This window comes from Eschrichtius robustus, chromosome 4 (assembly GCF_028021215.1).
Source record: "Eschrichtius robustus isolate mEscRob2 chromosome 4, mEscRob2.pri, whole genome shotgun sequence".
NCBI classification, from domain to species: Eukaryota; Metazoa; Chordata; class Mammalia; order Artiodactyla; family Eschrichtiidae; genus Eschrichtius; species Eschrichtius robustus.
The window spans coordinates 86750235-86769961 of record NC_090827.1 but is presented as its reverse complement, the minus strand read 5'-3'; the positions used below and the strand labels follow the sequence as shown (position 1 = coordinate 86769961).

The window sequence follows — 19727 nt, the reverse complement described above, 5'->3', positions numbered from 1 at the left end:
TCTTTAAGTCAAATGAAAAGTCAAATATTTTTAAAATATCAAATCATTAAAAAAAATTCTTCTCTGCCCTCTGGTACCAAATATAAAGGTCCTGACTTCGCACAGAGAGTGACTGGTTCAGAGTTAACTGCTCCTGCCTTGAAAGGAAACCAAAGGCTTCCAGTGCCCCAGGACATCACAGAAGTTGCTGAAAGAAGCAGTTTACTGAATCGTACTTCTGTGTCTTCAAAGTTTTAACATGCCCAACAGTAGAAAACTAAAACCATTTGGATCAAAGAGGCTAAAAATCAATGCTTGCTTTGTTTTTAACCAGAATAATAACCAAAACTGAATATAGTTCACCAAGATATTAAATTCTGTCTCACTGTATTTTTCCTTCTGTATCCAACTACAAGAGACTTTTTAAAAAAAATAATAAAATGCTCTATTCTACCATCAATAACACACATGTGCTTTGAATTTTTCAGGAATGAAAGATGGGATTGTGGGGCTCTCCAAACCGTTCCTTGTGTGTCCAATGGCATATATTATAAGACTGCTCCCCTGCACTCATGAGGAAAGTGATCACAGGACACCAGAGGGAACTTACGGAGGGTGTGTGTGCGTGTGTGTGTGTGTGTGTGTGCGCACGCACGCGCACACTCAGCTGTGGTGTATCTATGGGTGGGGTTAGGGTGGGGGAGGGCAAGCAACAGAGTGTTGGAACTCCTAAAAAGCGTCATAGGTGTCGCCTAAGATCTAAGATTCCACTCGTCCCTCCACTTTTCCTCTCTGTTCTTTGCTCCAGGAAGCTGACCCACTTGACAACACACTCCCTCAAAGCAATCCTGAGGAAAAAGAACAAAGCTGGAGGAATAACTTCCCAGACTTCAGACAATACTACAAAGCTACAGTAATCAAAACAGCATGGTACTGGCACAAAAACAGACATATAGATCAATGAAACAGAATAGAGAGCCCAGAAATAAACCCATAAACTTACAGTCAGTTAATCTTCGACAAAGGAAGCCAGAATATACAATGGAGGAAAGACAGTGTCTTCAGCAAGTAATATTGGGAAATCTGGACAGCCTCAAGTAAATCAATGAAAATAGAACACTCCTTCACACCATATACAAAAATAAACTCAAAATGGTTTAAGGAACTAAATATAAGACATGACACCACAAAACTCCTAGAAGGGAACATAGGCAAAACATTCTCAGACATAAATCGCAGCAATATTTTCTTAGGTGAGTCTCCCAAGGCAAAAGAAATAAAAGCAAAAATAAATAAATGGGACCTAATCAAACACAGAAACTTTTGCACAGCAAAGGAAACCATCAACAAAACAAAAACACAACCGACAGAATGGGAGACAATATGTGCAAATGATCCAACCAACAAGGGGTTAATTTCCAAAATATTCAAACAGCTCATAAAATTCAATATCAAAAAAAAAAAAAAAACACACAACCCAATCAAAAAATGAGCAGAAGACCTAACTAGACATTTCTCCAAAAAAGACAGACAGATGGCTAACAGGCACATGAAAAGATGCTCAACATCTCTAATTATTACAGAAATGAAAATCCAAACTACAATGAGGTATCACCTCACACTGGTCAGAGTAGCCATCATCAAAAAGTCTACAAACAATAAATGCTGGAAAGGGTGTGGAGAAAAGGGAACCCTCTTGCACTGTTGGTGGGAATGTAAATTGGTGCAACCACTATGGAAAACAGTATGGAGGTTCCTTAAAAAACTCAAAAGAGTTACCGTATGATTCAGCAATCCCACTCCTGGGCATATTTCCGGAAAAGATGAAAAATCTAATTTGAAAAGATACATGCACCATGGATGGACCTAGAGGGTGTCATACTAAGTGAAGTAATCAGACAGAGAAAAATAAAATAATACAGACTCACAGACATAGAAAAGAAACTTATGGTTACCAAAGGGGAACACGGGCAGGAGTGGGGTGGGATGGGGAATGAGGAGTATGGGATTAGCAGACACATACAACTATATATGAGATAGATAAGCAACAAGGATTTTCTGTATAACACAGGGAACAATATTCAATATCTTGTAATAACCTATAATGGAAAATAATCTGAAAAAATATATATATATCTATCTGAATCCCTCTGCTGTATACCTGAAACTAACACAATATTGTAAATCAACTATACTTCCATAAAAATAAAAACAAACAAACAAAAAACATGCTCCCTTACCCTCTGGCTCCTGGTTGGGTTTGACCAATGCGGAGGTTCCACATGAGGACAACCACAGGAGAGCACAAGGAAGGAGGAAAACAGCTCCCTCCCTGCAGGCTCTCAGGTCACAAGTCCTGTCCAGTGGCCCACTACACACAGCTCTCTGTCTCCCCCCTCACCCCTCAGGCCCCCAAGTGGGAGGAGCTTGGCTGCCACAAGCCCCAGGGCGATGCAGATCTCAGGTAGTTCCCCTACACCCTGTCCAAGTTCTCAGTATGAATGTGCCACCTGTTTCCTGATGAGACCTGGGCTGATCATATACCTAAAACCTTTGAATACTCACCTAACAAGATACTGCCCTAATTACTACTGTTTTGATCCCACCTTTATGGCAGCCTTACATCAATTATGTCAAAGAAAAGTCACTCGACAATATTTCAGGACATTCATTCATTCATTCATTCATTCATTTATTTATTTGGCTGTGCCACACGGCATGTGGGATCTTAGTTCCCCAACCAGGGATTGAACCCATGACCCCTGCAGTGGATGCACGGAGTCCTAACCACTGGACCGCCAGGGAATTTCCCTTCGGCACCTTTTAAAGCTAGCTGTTTTTCACTTTGTTATAAAGCAGAAACTGACACACCATTGTAAAGCAATTATACTCTAATAAAGATGTTAAAAAAAAAAGCTAACTGTTTTGACTAGTGTACTGACATGGTTTTTGCTTTTTTGTCGTTGTTGTTTAATCCACAAAATGCCATCATCTGCAATAAAATACACAGCAGAGGAAATATACTTATAGCTTAAATGATTTTTTTTTCAGCCTTATTGAGGTATAATTGACATACTAAATGGTAAGATATCTAAAGTATACATTGTGGTGATATGATACACATAGACATTGTGAAAGGTTTCCTCTCACCTAGCTAATTAACACATCCATCACCTCACGTATTTATCTTTTTTTTTTTTTTTTTGGTGAGAACATTTAAGTTCCATTCTCTTACAATTACACAATATAGTGTTATCAACTCTAGTCATCATGCTTTACATTAAATCCTTAGACCTTATTCACCTTATAGCTGAAAGTTTATACCCTTTTACAAGCCTCTCCTCTCTTCTACTGTTTCTATGAGTCCAATGCTTTCTTTTTGATTCCACACTTATGTGATACCATAGAGTATTTGTCTTTCTTTGCCTGACTTATTTTACTTAGCATAATGCCCTCAAGGTCCATCCATGTTGTCACAAATAGCAGGATTTCCTTCTTTCTCAAGGTGGAATAATATTCCATTGCGTGTATGTATACATGTATATATATAACAGCTTCTCATCTTCTTTATCCATTCATCGGTTGACAGACATTTAGGTTGCTTCCATAGCTTGGCTACTGTGAATAATACTGCAATGAACATGGGAATGTAAATATCTCTTCAAGATCCTGTTTCCATCTCCTTGGGATTTTTACCTAGAAGTGGGATTGCTGGATCATATGGCAGTTCTATTTTCAATTTTTTGAAGAACCCCCATACTGTTTTCCACAGTGGCTGCACCACTTTACATTCCCACCAACAATGCACAAGGGTTTCCTTTTCTCCACATCCTCACTAACACTTGTTGTGCTTGTCTTTTTGATAAAAGCCATTCTTACAGATGTGAGGTGATTATCTCATTGTGATTTTGATTTGCATTCCCCTGATGATTAGTGATGGGGAGAACCTTTTCAGTATCTGTTGGCCATTTGTATGTCTTCTTTGGAAAAATGTCTATTCAGTTTCTCTGCTCATGTTTCAGTTGGATTATTTGGTTTTCTTGCTGTAGAACTGTATGAGTTCTTTATACGTATTTTGGATATTAACCCCTTATCCAATATATGATTTGTGAATATTTTCTCCCATTGAGTAGGTTGCCTTTTCATTTTGTTGATGGTTTCCTTTGCTGTGCAGAAGCTTTTCAGTTTGATGTAGTCCCACTTGTTTAAGTGATCCTTTTTAAAATGTAAGTCAGATCAAGTCAGCTGTGCTCAAAACCCTGGCATCTCTGAAAAATGAATATTTTAGGTCCTTATTCTGCCCTGCAGTACCCTTCGCAACCTGTCCCTCACTCCACCCCCATATTTTTCGGCTTTACTCCGCAATACTCTTCCCTTTGTTCCCTCTGCCCTAGCCTCAAGGGCACCTTTGCTGTTTCTCAAACATGCCAAGTTCACTCCCACCTGAGGGCCTTCGCTCTTGCAGTTTCCTGCACCTAGAATGCCACCTCCTGGGTCTCCATATCACTGAGTCCTGCTCAACTGCAACTACTCTAGGAGGCCTTTGCCCATCACCACCTCTTAAGCAGCCCTCTCTTGCTCTAGCTCTCTCTCTCCCCTTGATTTTTCTTCATTGTGCTTATTACCCCAATACATTATATATATTTATTTGTCTATGGCCCATCTCCTCCCAGGAGAACGCATGGTCCCAGAGAGCAGGGACCTTGTCTGTTAGGATCATCACTCATCCCCACTGCCCAGAACAGTGGGTGGTGTACAGTCAGCACTCACTAAATCTTTGTCGAATAAATGATTTGGTTAGGGAAAAATAAAAAGGACTGCTGGTCTGCTTTCCTAATGACTGCAGCTAAATTTCCAGTGACCAAGAAGATATTCAGTAGCCATCTTTAGAGATGCTATAGAAGGGATTCTGTAAACTAAAAGAGGAGTTTATGGAATAACCTGCCATCCTACATGAGGATTTTCCACACTGCACATCAAAACCAGCAGAGTACACAGTAAATAATAATAATTTTAAAAAATGAACAAATTTAAACAATTATTCAAACCAGAGTGGCAAAGATTTTCTGTAAAGTGCCAGAGAGTACCTAACTTACACTTTGCAGGCCACAGAACCTCAGTCACAACTACTGAATTCTGCTGCTGCATGATAACAGTCAGACACAATACATCAGTGAATAAGCACAGCTGTATTCCAATATAACTTTACTGATGAACACTGAAATATGTATAACTTTCACGTGTCACAAAATATTATCCTTCTTTTAATTTCTTTCAGTCATTTAAAAACGTGAAAACCATTCTAGGCTCGTGAGCCATATAAAAACAGGCCGTAGGCCAGATCTGGCCTCTTAGCTGTAAGTCTCTGACCCCTGATTTAAATCCTGTCTAAGCGTGTTTTTTTTTTTTTTCTTTTCCTATAGATGAAATACATTCTGGTCCATACAATCTGTTGGATACATAGTCTACAATTAATTAAGCATGGAATAATTGCTTTTGTTAAAGAATAATAAGCTGGATAAACAATTTATTTAGGTGAATAAACATTACTAATTCACTCTTCCAGGACCGTCTTTCCACCCAGATTTTGGTCATCTTCAAACACAAGCTCTGTTATCACCTTTTTCCTCATCTAAGTATTTTCATTTTCCATCCTAGTGAAGAAATTTCCATTTACTCTTTCTTCCTTTATAGAGAGGGGAACTGCAACAAAATCTTAGGATAGAGGGGAGAGTCGCTTCCCAAGTTTGAGGCAAGGCAGATTCCAGTACAGTGTTTTATGGTGAAGTGTACAGTGTGTTGCTTATACTTTGCTTCCAAGTACTTTCAAACACACCCTGTTGTGTGGGCCCTGGAATGAGAACTATTCTGATTGCAGGTGCTGCTAGCACTCAGGGTCATCTGTCCCCATGAGCAACAAAAATTTGCTGAAAAGGCCAGGCTGGGAGATGGCACAGCCAAAACAAGTTATTTCATAACTTAAAGCAGAAGAGTTTAAATTGCTCTCAATTATAATGATAGCTCATCTTTCTTACATAATAGCAATATATGAAAATAAGGACTTTGAAGAAGCACTCTTCATGATATCACTCAGAAAAGTCAACCAAAACAGGTGTATTAACATCAAACTTGGACTTCCCTGGTAGTCCAGTAGTTAAGACTTCATGCTTCCAGTGCAGGGGGCACGGGTTCGATCCCTGGTCAGGGAACTAAGATCCCACATGCCGCAAGGCGCAGCCAAAAAAACCCAAAAAAACATCAAACATGTCTATTTGACACTGGACACACAGTAGAGAATGGGAACACTTCACTATAGGCCTTCAGATGCTCTCAATATCCTGATGGTGAGTGTCCCAGAAACCCAATCAAGAAAGAATTCAAGAGGAAAGTTCTCACCCCTCATGTTCTCTAAGCATAGGAGACATGGAACAAAACCAAAATTTATTTTAACCTAATTAATTATAGACTCTACTTGCCCAACCCACTGTGAAAGTAGATCTATTGGAATGTGGAGTGAAAATTTTTAAAGTTTTTTGAAACACCTCTGGTGCTCTGTTGCTTGATTTTCCCAGTAAATCAAATTCAAATAAACAGGCTAAAGGAAGTCAATGGTTTTCCAACTCCTACTGTAAGTAACACAGATTTACTGTGAAAACCAGGGATTAAATTAAGCTTCACTTAAATTTCAAGATGCCAGAGATGGTCTCCTGAGAAAGCAGACTTGGCTTGAAACCCTGGTGTCTCACACACATGGCCCAATTCCCAGCAAAGACAGCCGTCCACAAAGCCGCCCTGTCTCCGCAGGCATCTCCTCCGTTCTGCAGAGCTCGGACTACACACATCAATGAAAGTTGAGACATCAAGTCATGGAAAGCTGTAAGATAAGCACCTCTGCTTCATCTCACACTCTTAATTGAGTTTCTGAGGGAAATGGAAATGCTGACAAGGCAGGCAGCTTCAAACAAAAATGATCAGAAGTGAATGAATATACCAAAGAATCGCTACCATAGTTGCCGGGTAATCCCGTGAGCATTCAGATCGACACATTCTTTTGGGGAATACCCAGGGCACCCCCTCTTCCAGACACCCGGGGGGACGGTGATGCTGAAACCAGGTGATGGAGAAAGTCACAAGGAGGAAGTTTCCCTGAACAACTCTGGCTTCGGCTTGTATTAGTGTGCTAGGACTGCCCTAACAAACTACCACAGACTGTATGGCTTACACAACAGAGGTCTCTAAGTCCAGGATGAAGGTGTCAGCATCAAGGCGCTGGCAAAGCTGTTTTGTTCTGAGGCCTCTCTCCTCTGCTGGTAGATGTCCTGGCGTGGTCTTCCCACTATACGTGTCTGTGTCCAAATTTCTTTGTCTTATAAGCACACCAGTCATAATGGTTTAAAGCCCACCTCCATGACCTCATTCTAATTTAATCACCTCTTTAAAGACCCTATCTCCAAATATACAGTCACATTCCAAAGTACTGAGGGTCGGGACTTCAACATAGGAATCTTGAGGGGACATAATTCAGCCCTTTGCCCTGCTGGAACCACTGCCATGGCAACACTCTGCTTCTGTTTAGCCCTACCAGTGCCAAAGGCTATGCAATAAGCTGATAACCCAATTCTCACTATTTTGAACATTAACTACCTTTCTTTTATAATGAAAGGATATTACATTCAACAATGTCCCGACCCTAATCTCATTTTGATAACAACAAAAAAAACCAACATATAATTTTCACTGCCTTTATAAAATACTTTGTTACATACCAAATCCAATCATAAAGAAAAGTCTTTGGGGGTGGGCGCACACCCCAAGCACCAGCTGCTGCCAGGCCACATTTTTTTATTAGCAATTTGCACTGCAACAAAGATCCAACACAAGGAAAAAATCAGGACATTCAGTTGACATTCATCATCATGGAAGGCAAGTGTAAAAAAACACATTCTCACTTATTTCGTGTGTACCTTTTCATGCAGACACTCACATCTTTGCATGCAGGATTACGTACTGCTGTGTTAATCTGTACTGCCCGCTCCTGATACCGAAATGGGTTTCAAAAATAACACTGAGGGGGCTTCCCTGGTGGCGCAGTGGTTGAGAATCTGCCTGCCAATGCAGGGGACACGGGTTCGAGCCCTGGTCTGGGAAGATCCCACATGCCGCGGAGCAACTGGGCCCGTGAGCCACAACTACTGAGCCTGCGCACCTGGAGCCTGTGCTCCGCAACAAGAGAGGCCGCGACAGTAAGAGGCCTGCGCACCGCGATGAAGAGTGGCCTCCGCTTGCCGCAACTAGAGAAAGCCCTCGCACAGAAACGAAAACCCAACACAGCCAAAAATAAATAATAAAATAAATAAATTAATTTTAAAAAAAAATAACACTGAGTGTTGTACACCTGAAACTAATGTAATACTGTAAAACAACTATACTTCCATAAAACACACACACCCACACTGAAATCAAGACTTCTATTCAAACCAGGTGTGTGACCAGGAATATCATCAGCGAAATGTAACGTTTTAAAGCCCTACATCTAAATGATTACCAAAGCTCTTTTTAAAAGAAATACCAAAACCAGTATCATTTAAATGTGTTTAATCTCAATTGAAGCCTTAACAATTTATGACCTTATAACCATTTACGTCCTCCAAATTCGACTATGTTATTCAACAATTCAATAAACATTTACTGAGATTGTACTATGTGGCAGGCAGCATTCTAGGTGCTAGAGATACATCACTAAACAGACAAAATCCCTGCCCTCGTGGAACTGATAGTCTGGTAAGATACACACATCATTTCCCCTACTGTCCTACAAACTCATTTACCTTCCCAAATTCCCTGACTGGGGCATGGGTATTTCCAGCCTCCTAATTTCCCAAAGACAAAACTTAGGAGCTATGTTATATTTTTCATTCTCTACCACATCCCTCCTGGGTCTCTAGTGGCTGTTTCCCACCCTGCCTCCTCCACCTGCCTTTCCTAATACAGATAACATTACCACCTACAAGCCCCAGCCGTCAGCCCATCAGCCCTGTACTCCTTGTCATTCACCACATCCCGTTAATCCCACCACTGGGGTCCCTCCCCAGTCTCTTCCAACCTCTCCACTCCCATCGCCACAATCCTGGTCATTTTTCGTCTCAACTTACACATCCTCTCTAGAAGATGAAACCTATAAAGCAGAAACAGTGATCTACTCACCTTTGTATCTGCACCATTACTTGTGTTTGCATAGAACTCTGGACGCACTATATTAAGTCAATATACTCTGTATTCCTGGCCACCTCCCCACGAGACCATGCGCTCTGAGGGCAGGGCTTATATCTTTTTTTTTTTAATTCTCAGTGACAGACATGCAGTAGATATTACGTGCCTCTTGAAAGCCACTTATTCATTCATGCAACAAGTATTTATCAAGCACCCACTCGCCACCAGGTACTATGCTAGATGATGGGGATATACCAGTGAACACAAACCCCCCCAAACCCCTGCCTTTTAGAACTTCTATTTACACAAATTCCTATTGTACAAATTTATTTTAGAGTGAGGGTAGAAAGACAATAACTTAAAACATAAGTATGCAATGTGTTATAAAGGGATAAGTTCTATAGGAAACAAAATAAAGAAGAAGAGGGATTTGGGATTTGGGGAAAGGGGCAGGAAGGTTCGCAATTTTCAATACCATCAGGTTAGGTAGGTAGGTTTCACTGGGAAGGTAACAACTGAGCAAAGATGTAAATAAGAGAGGAAGTTCACCAGGTGGATATCTGGGGAAGAGGATACAGGAAGAAGAAATAGCAAACGTAAAGGCCCTGAGGCAGAAATGTGCCCAGTGTGTTCAAAGGCCAGTGTGGCTGGAGTGGACTTAGCCAGGGGGAGAATAGGAGGCAATGAGGTCAGAGAGGAAAGGAGGGGGCTTAGTATGGTGCCTGTCAGGTAACTGGAAGGACTTCATCTTCTACCATGAAGACAGAGAAGTCATTTCAAGTTCTGAGCAGGGGGGTGTCATAGAGTGACGAGTTTGAACAGGATCACTCTACTGACAACAGACTAAAGAGAGACAAGGACAGAATCAAGGAAAGCAGCTAGCAGGTCCTTGGAATAACTCAGGCAAGACAGAATGGTGGCTTGGGTCAAGGTGGCAACATGGGTATGTTCTGAAGGCCGAGTCAATAAAGTTTTCTGATGGACTGGACCTTGGAAACATGTCTACATTTCTTCCTTTTCACTGATAATAACGAAGTCCCAGCCAAGACCCTGCTCCTTATTCCTAGATGGCTGTGAAAGTCTAGGATTTTCCTTCCCATCTACAATTCTCCCCTCTCTTCATCCCACAAGCCGCAGCGGGACTGGTGCTTGGAATGCTGCCCCCCGTCACAGCATCACGGGCTCACAGTGGAGCTCCCTTTGGGGCACAGACCTGCTCCGAAGCCCTCCACCCTCTCCTCACGCGCCCAGCCCTGTCCCAACACCTCAAACACCTTCCCATCACCCCACCTCTGCTCTCCATCACCCTCCCTGCTCCTCTCCAGTGCCCTGGATCTTAAGGCCCTTGCTGCCCTTTAAAGTTCACCTTTAAGGTTCCACCTCCTCTAGGACATCTTCCCAGGATGGTCTGGCTCATGCCTGTTTCTACCTCCTCAGGGTTCCTGTGGCCTTTACTGCCCATACTAAACATCCCACATCACACTGGCCCATCTAGACTGTGTGCCCCTAGAAAGCAAGAGCCATCCCGTACATTTTTCAGGTCCCATTCCACCTACTCTATGGGCAGCAATCATAACACTTGCTGACAAAGAACATCATAGGGAAAAATCCAAGAGTACAATGTTTGAATTATTTTATTTTTATTTATTTATTTATGGCTGTGTTGGGTCTTCGTTGCTGTGCACGGGCTTTCTCTAGTTGCGGCGAGCGGGGGCTACTGTTCGTTGCGGTACGTGGGCTTCTCAATGTGGTGGCTTCTCTTGTTGCAGAGCATGGGCTCTAGGCGCACGGGCTTCAGTAGTTGTGGCACACGGGCTCAGTAGTTGTGGCTCGCGGGCTCTAGAGCGCAGGCTCAGTATTTGTGGCGCACGGGCTTAGCTGCTCTGCGGCATGTGGGATCTTCCCGGACCAGGGCTGGAACCCGTGTCCCCTGCGTTGGCAGACGGATTCTTAACCACTGGGCCACCAGGGAAGCCCTGAATTATTTTAAATGTACTGTCAGCTCTTGAAGACTGGGAGCAGTCACATAAAAATCCAAATTTATGTCTTCTCTTGAAATACTAGAAGATCAGGCAACACTGGCCCTCACTCCAGAACAGCTGAGTGGTCATTGTGCCCCCCCCCCACCTTTTTTTCCTTTTCGGCCGCACCGCGTGGCATACAGGATCTTAGTTCCCTAACCAGGGATTGAACCTGTGCCCCCTGCAATGGAAGCATGGAGTCTTAACCACTGGACCACCAGGGAAGTCCCTAATTGTGCCCTTTTTCCCCCCTCTATGCCCCAGGTCACTTGTTTACTTTTCTGTCAGGTCCTGGTAGGCATGTGAATTTGTGATCCCCATACTAGACACTGGTTACCTTGAATTTTTTAATTATCAAGTTCTTTCGGGAACTGAGTATTTATTGAAGGTAATATCAGTTTTTCTCACTCATGATATACTGTGACAGACTTGTTTCAGACATTTCTATATTATAAACATAAATAATTACATACATACACAAATATACACACATATATGTATTTTGTATTAACCTTCCTAATAGATTACAATTCCTACACTATGGTTCAAACACCTTGAAACATGGGGCGTATAATTCTTGCCATGACTAAGTATAAGAGGGTCAGATATCAGTACAGAAGCTATACAGAAAGAAAGGAAGATAAAGCAAAAACAAATGTTACTGATGAGCTATTTATCAAACCATTTTAGGGGAAAAAAGTCACTAAAATTCTTTTGAAACTAGAAAAATTCCATGGCCTTGTTGATTTAAAAACAAAACCTCACGGATTAGAGACCAAACTATGTATACATAAGGGATGTTACAATGGGTTTATTCTCCAGACAACTGCCTACATTCTAAAGAAAAATTGTCTTCTTCCTATGATTTAAATTTCAGCATCCAAACTAAGACCAAAGAAGCTAAATCACACCATAAAGAAACAGATACAATGGTTCCCAGAGAAGCCTACCAAGAGTGGAAGAGTTAAGCAGTTACTGTTACTGGAAGAGTTTAGGGGAATCATCTCCTTTGACCTATGACTCATGCCTGGGGTTTTAATTAAGAGAAAAGCGAAATCTGGACACAGAACTCAGAAGATATTTAAAAGGCACCCTGACTTTATCTGTGTCTCAGTCATAACTTCTACTCCAAACAGGCAGGCCTTTCTCAGCAAACAGCTTTCCTGATGAGCAATCAGATTATGGAGACTTCCACTGCCACCTCCAGCCTTGTGGTCCGAAAAGCAAATACAATTCAGTCCAAAGCTCATATTTAAAGCAAAGAAACTGAGCATAAGGGTACACTTTCAGACATACTTCAGCACGAAGGGATTCTTTGTCCTTCAAATCACATTTGGTAAATATCTGTCTTTCTCCTTTCTCTTTCTCAACTCAGTGTTTTAACTAATAAGCTTTCAAGGGAACGTTCGCTGGCTTTAGCGCATACTTTACGACTCTTCCCATAAAAATTACCTTCTTCCTCTGCATGCAAAGAGGCAAGAAAGACTGACAAATGAACATTAGAAAAAAATTTACAGTGTTTTTACAAACATTTAGTAAGGTTTTATAAACTGCATTAAAACACAATGAATGGGACTTCCCTGGTGGTGCAGTGGATAAGAATCCACCTTCCAATGCAGGGGACACGGGTTCGATCCCTAGTCCAGGAATATCCCACATGCCACGGGGCAACTAAGCCCGTGCGCCACAACTACTGAGCCTGCGCTCTAGAGCCTGCGAGCCACAACTACTGAGCCCACGTGCCACAACTACTGAAGCCCACGTGCCTAGAGCCCGTGCTCCGCAACAAGAGAAGCCACCACAATGAGAAGACCACGTACCGCAACGAAGAGTAGCCCCCGCTCACCGCAACTAGAGAAAGCCCAAGCGCAGCAACAAAGACCCAACACAGCCATAAATAAATAAATAAATAAATAAATAAATTTATTTTAAAAAAAAAACAACGAATGGTTATGGTCATGATCATACACTGCCCAGCTAGCTCTTGATTCCTGTTTAAAAGGAAAGAAAATGAATAAATGAACATGGCTAGAAAACTCAAACAATATGGAAAAGAAAAAGGTTTTCAGTGTAATATCTCCCTAGGGGGAAAAAAGGTATGTACCAGCATATATACAATATCTTCTCTAAAACATTTATACAAAAGGGAATGGTAGTCACATGATTCTGCAAAACATTTTTTCATTTTATACAGACACATGCACATACATACATATATATAAGTTGTATATGTGTATGTATATATAAAAATAATGTAATTCCAAATCAGCACACATATAGAGCTTTCATTCTTTACAAATATGCTGTAATATAATATACCTTGTATAAATATCTTGGCATAGTTGTAAGTGAACCTATTTATGAAATTGCTGGTGATTTTAAATTTTAAACTACATTGAGAAATTGCTCTCCAGTGGCATCTACTTTATAATTCAATCTCAAACAGCAGTCCCTTTTCTGCATGTAATATAAGTATCAAAACAGACCTGCTTTGTCTCAAAATGCATCACAAAACTGCCAGACAACCAACCCATCACAGACCAAGTCAAGCTCTTCTAGACAACAAAGACTCTATGAACCAAACCAGAAGCAAGACATATCAAAGCTGGAGGCTGGCAATCACAGCTTCATAGAGGGTTCTGCGTAGCTGACCTTTCACTCTTTCTATATTCTTTGTCTAAGACAAAACTGCAGGAACAGGGTGGGGGAAAGGGGAGATTATCATCTGCGAGGTATTTATCCTAGTCCATTCGGGATGCTATGACAAAATACCAGAGACCGAGTGGCTTATAAACAACAGAAATTTATTTCTCACAGTTCTAGAGGCTGGCCATCCAAGATCGTGGTGCTAGCACAGTCACCTTCTGGTGAGGGCCCTTTTCCTGATTCATAGCTGGCGTTCTCGCTGTTTCCTCACATGGCAGAAGGAGCTAGGATCTCTCTGGAGCCTCTTTTATAAGGCAGTAATCCCATTCACGAGGGCTCCACCGTCATGACTTAAGCACCTCCCAAAGTCACCACCTCCTCATACCATCATCTTTGGGGGGTTAGGATTTCACCATGTGAATTTGAGGAGGGGACACATTCATTTACGGCACAGCAGTGCTCAACTACGAATACTACCAGGGGAAAACACTGAAACCGTCATAGAGTTGAACACCTTGGTCCCTCCCCACTGTCAAATACCATGGGGGCCCCCAAGGCAGGCAGTGCAAAGAAGCTCAAAGCCCCCCAAACAACAAGTACAGAATCAGGCTGGGGGACAGTCAGGGAAGTCCAAGGCTGACGTTCTTCCTTCCTTCTCTAAGTAGCTGCTTGGGAGGGTCTGATTCCCTCAGTAACCAGATACCTCCAGGTAACTCACAGCAAGTTGACAGAGTGCCTGGCTGGGCCACATACCTTGGCCGTAAAATCGTGGACAGACTCCCAAACATGCCATGCATTTTTATTTCTGCCTCTGAGGGTCTGATTAGGTATTTTCCTCAGGTAAAAAGCCTTGAAAACCCCCATCCACTTACAACCTCCTACCTCTTGTTTATTTATCAAAAATAACAAAATGCCACTTCTCCAGATTAATCTACATCCATATTAACCTCTCTCTACTTGGAAATTCTGAAGTATCCTATTCATACAGTACTTTGGGCCTTTATTATCTCATTAGTTATAATAATGATGAAAGATATATAAAGAGATACACACAGAGTTTTCTACAGGCCGACCACTTGAGAGACTGTGCTTTTATTTACACAGGTATATCATGAGGTTTGAGGGAAAAAAAGTTTAGATTCAAATTTAAATCAGTAGATGTGAAACTTGGATAAAACCATTTGATATCTCAGCTCCGGAGCTTCTTTATCCACAAAACAGGTAATACTGTCTCTCTCATAGGATTGTTGTGAGGATTCTCCCCACCCCTGTCCCAACCCAGCAGAAGCCGAGAAAGTGTTAAGTCCTTAGCACACTGGACAAGCTCAATAGAATGTTACCTCTCCCAGAAGGGCTTGTATTCTGGCTATCTCTCCCCCAGGATACTTCATTCTGTTCCCTCCAGCAACTACCAAAGTAGACTTTGTTAATACCGTTAACAAGTTCATTTGGAATTTAACTGAACTGCACTGAACCAAGTAAAATTAATTCAGCATCTCTTAACACTCATAAATGAATGCCTCCTCAAGGTCAGTGGTTATTTTTAATCCAATTTTAGAATCATCGAGGACCTAAAGTCTTGGTTGGAACTCCAGACTTTTTATTTCTGAGATAAGTCTTTGGTAAAGCCACTAAATTACCCTCCTACTTTCCCAGGCACGGCCACTGTCAAGCTTTAACCAGACACCAGAAAGGAGCCACAGCACTCACAAACTATTTACAACCTAAAGTCGTCAAGAAAACCACCCCTATGAAACCAAGCACGGAGGAGTTACTAAGATTCTAAATTCTGTCTTCAAAGGGCCTCAGCAGCATGAAGAATGCAGGAAAAACTAAAATTTTTTCATTCTTAAAAAGGGCACACTTCAAAGCTTTTGCACAGCAAAGGAAACCATAAACAAGACGAAAAGACAACCCTCAGAATGGGAGAAAATATTTGCAAACGAATCAACGGACAAAGGATTAATCTCCAAAATATATAAACAGCTCATTCAGCTCAATATTAAAGAAACAAACACCCCAATCCAAAAATGGGCAGAAGACCTAAATAGACATTTCTCCAAAGAAGACATACAGACGGCCACGAAGCACATGAAAAGATGCTCAACATCACTAATTATTAGAGAAATGCAAATCAAAACTACAATGAGGTATCACCTCACTCCTGTTAGAATGGGCATCATCAGAAAATCTACAAACAACAAATGCTGGAGAGGGTGTGGAGAAAAGGGAACCCTCTTGCACTGTTGGTGGGAATGTAAATTGATACAGCCACTATGGAGAACAATATGGAGGTTCCTTAAAAAACTAAAAATAGAATTACCATATGACCCAGCAATCCCACTACTGGGCATATACCCAGAGAAAACCGTAATTCAAAAAGACACATGCACCCGAATGTTCATTGCAGCACTATTTACAATAGCCAGGTCATGGAAGCAACCTAAATGCCCATCAACAGACGAATGGATAAAGAAGATGTGGTACATATATACAATGGAATATTACTCAGCCATAAAAAGGAACGAAATTGAGTCATTTGTTGAGAAGTGGATGGATCTAGAGACTGTCATACAGAGTGAAGTAAGTCAGAAAGAGAAAAACAAATATCATATATTAACGCATGTATGTGGAACCTAGAAAAATGGTACAGATGAGCTGGTTTGCAGGGCAGAAGTTGAGACACAGATGTAGAGAATGGACATATGGACACCAAGGGGGGAAAACTGCGGTGGGGTGGGGATGGTGGTGTGCTGAATTGGGCGATTGGGATTGACATGTATACACTGATGTGTATAAAATTGATGCCTAATAAGAACCTGCAGTATAAAAAAACAAACAAACAAAACAACTAATACTAAACTTTCATTGGGTTATTTGTATGGAAATATGTTAATATAAATGTTTCAGACATTACATGAAATTTCTAAAAATCTTATATTTGTATTTGTATGGAAATATGTATGGAAATATGTTAATATAAATGTTTCAGACATTACATGAAATTTCTAAAAATCTTATATGTTCTGGTATAATGTTATAAGTAATAATCCTAGTTATTACTTTAAAAATGTATATCTCAGAAATAACTAATTTTCTTGTCAACTGCATTATTATGAACTTTCATCAAATCTTTAACTGTGGTCATTTTTAAGTCTTTTGTCATTTACAGACAGTTCTGGGTGTACTCTGATGCTTTTGCAAATATGTTCCTATAAAAGGGTTTCATCTTCAAGAAATTCATGGAAAAGACTCTGACAAGTACAGGTTTCTGGTAACTGACTGTACTGCTGAACTGAATGAATAAGCATTTTCAGAACTCTAATGAAAAACTGATGAACTCATGAAAGTGCTAAAAAAAAGATCAAGATGAAAAAAAAAAATTAATTACATGGGACTGAGTGAACTGATGAGGATGATTATAATTTTTGTGACTTTCTGTCTGAATTAAAAAAAAAAAAAATCCCACAAGGTCTCAGAGGCAAAGAATATACAAATCAATTTTCACTGCAAAGTAAAGGAGCTGTTACAGTGGAGGATTACTGGACTAAATGTCAATATTATGACATAGTATGAGTGTGTTTCATGTTTGGTAATTGCAATCATTGTTGCTTTTGTTGTGGTCATCCATGTACAATGCTTGGTGTCAGTCTATTTATCTCTTGTAAAAATAAAATACAGTGTGTGTGTGTGGAAAAAAAAAAAAAAAGGGCACACTAGCAAATTGCACAGAGCAACTTCCTAATGTAAGCTAGACTGATGTTGATATTCATTTTCTAAATAAATGACTGGCTTGGATACTGTCTATGTAAAAACATCCAATAGACTTATTTTTGTTTATAAATGAAGATCAATTCTTATCTGAGCAGACAGTAATCAATTTGTAAACTTCAGAAGTTCTGAACAGTTATCGTGTCATGAATAGTATAGGTCTTATTCGGACAGTCTAATCAAATTAAATGTTTTATTCATTACAGGTCACTATGGGACTGAGAAACTACTGCTTGTGCTTATATCAGTAATTACACTAAAATAAACTGACTACATGTCACTGGATTATGGTACCTTTGAAGACTTTTAAAGGAAATTTAATACCTCACAGTTTATTTAACATAAAAAATATAAAGACAAGCAAAAAGTCAAAAGATGTAATATTCCAAATTCTATTAATACAGTACATATATTTATCATCAACATCCTTATTAGAGGTTTACACAAGAATGTGGTTTCTCCTAACGAAAGCAAGTTCCAGACACGCTCTTTGTTCTTGCATCAGGCTCACCGAATATGACCAAGTTGATCTGATTCTGCAACCAAATGATTATAAATAGGCAGGAGCCTTCACAAAATGTAATTGTACCACAACTCAAATTGCAACGGCTCAGTCATTCCGAACCCCTAACTTCAGTCAACACAAGGCTCTATTCAGAATAAAGGGCAGTTAAGAAGTTACCCTCACCCAGCCCTAGTATGTTTCAGCTCCCTAAGAAAAACGAGACCAATAGGACCGTATCCTCCTAGAACATTATACTACACTCCTCATAAGGTCATTCATCATTCTGCAAATAGGTCACAAAGATTTTTAAAAGGGCACCAAAGAGAAAGAAAGGACAGAAAGGAGTGACTGGGTTAAAAAATTCATGATACCCACGTCCTAGAGAAATAAATGAAAGCTTACCTACTGTTTTTTCTTTTAAATGAAAATAAAAAGAGTAATTCCATGTTGCCCATGGGTGCATTTTTATGAAGTGACATTATCAGCCAGAGGACTGCAAGGAAAGCAAAGGGGCCAGGTAACGAAACACGTCAGCTCTACCCAGGTGGAAATGAGAAGATTACAAGAAAGAGCAGGAAGCAGATAAGCCATCCTGGAGAACTGAACCCTCCGGGAACAGGCAGGCATGTCTTGACCCACTAATGCAACGGCAGAAAACATGTTCTAAATCTAATCATGTGATTTTAATATCTGATTAAAGTCCAATAGCAGAAGTCAGCTTTTAGCTATATGCCAGAGAAGAGAAATGTCTCTGAATTTCACCAAGACTAAATTTATATTTTTTTCACATTAAAAATAAAAGTCATTCCCCAAACAAAATTGTAACTTTACTAGAAAACAAAAAAAAGGCCAACTGGAATCCAAACATCACAATAAAGCACTGACTTTTTTTCCTTTTTAACCTCTAATGCGTTCACAATTTTTACAGTTATAACTAAAGAGAAATAAATTTGCAGTCTTCGTGTTTCTAATATAATTATTTTAATGTCTCCACAGCAGTCTATTGAGAACCATACCAACACAAAGGCAAAAATAGCACAGTTAGATATAAAAATGTAGCTAGCATTTTAATTATATTACAAAAAATGTTCAATTTTCAGAAAACATAAAACCATACTATAATCCCAAAACCCAAGACATTTCAATTCATAGAGTTTCCATCTGGTAAAATAATTGTTTTGTGAAATTTACCTTTTTCTGTATAAAAGACCCAATTCATATAACCATTAATGAAAATACTTGATATGCTTGAAATAATATACCAAATGTATAAATCTTTCAGCCAGTAATTATTGGTAATGATTAAGACAGAGGTAATGACAAAATTTAATTTAGTCTGTTTTATACAAATGGATAATGGGCATAAAAATGCTTACCACTTTTATGAAAAACAAAGTATTTTTTGGAAATAAAATAATCTAGAAAATGCATCTAGACTGATTTGCATTCTCTCCTACGACTTCAGATTTCCACTGTTATCCCAAAGAGAAATAACCAGAGACTAATACTTTTAACAGAGTGACTCAAACAGGAACTGAGATGAAAAGTAGCAAAGATACAATGGTTTCTTTTTTAAAAAAAGGGAGCTATACTGC

The 19727-nt window shown here is 40.1% G+C and overlaps 1 protein-coding gene across 17 annotated transcripts in view; it reads right to left on the bottom strand.

The window, feature by feature from the left end:
• APBB2 (amyloid beta precursor protein binding family B member 2) overlaps positions 1-19727 on the bottom strand; it is a 365031-nt gene that overhangs the window by 277492 nt on the left and 67812 nt on the right. The gene's annotated exons all lie outside the window — the stretch shown is intronic.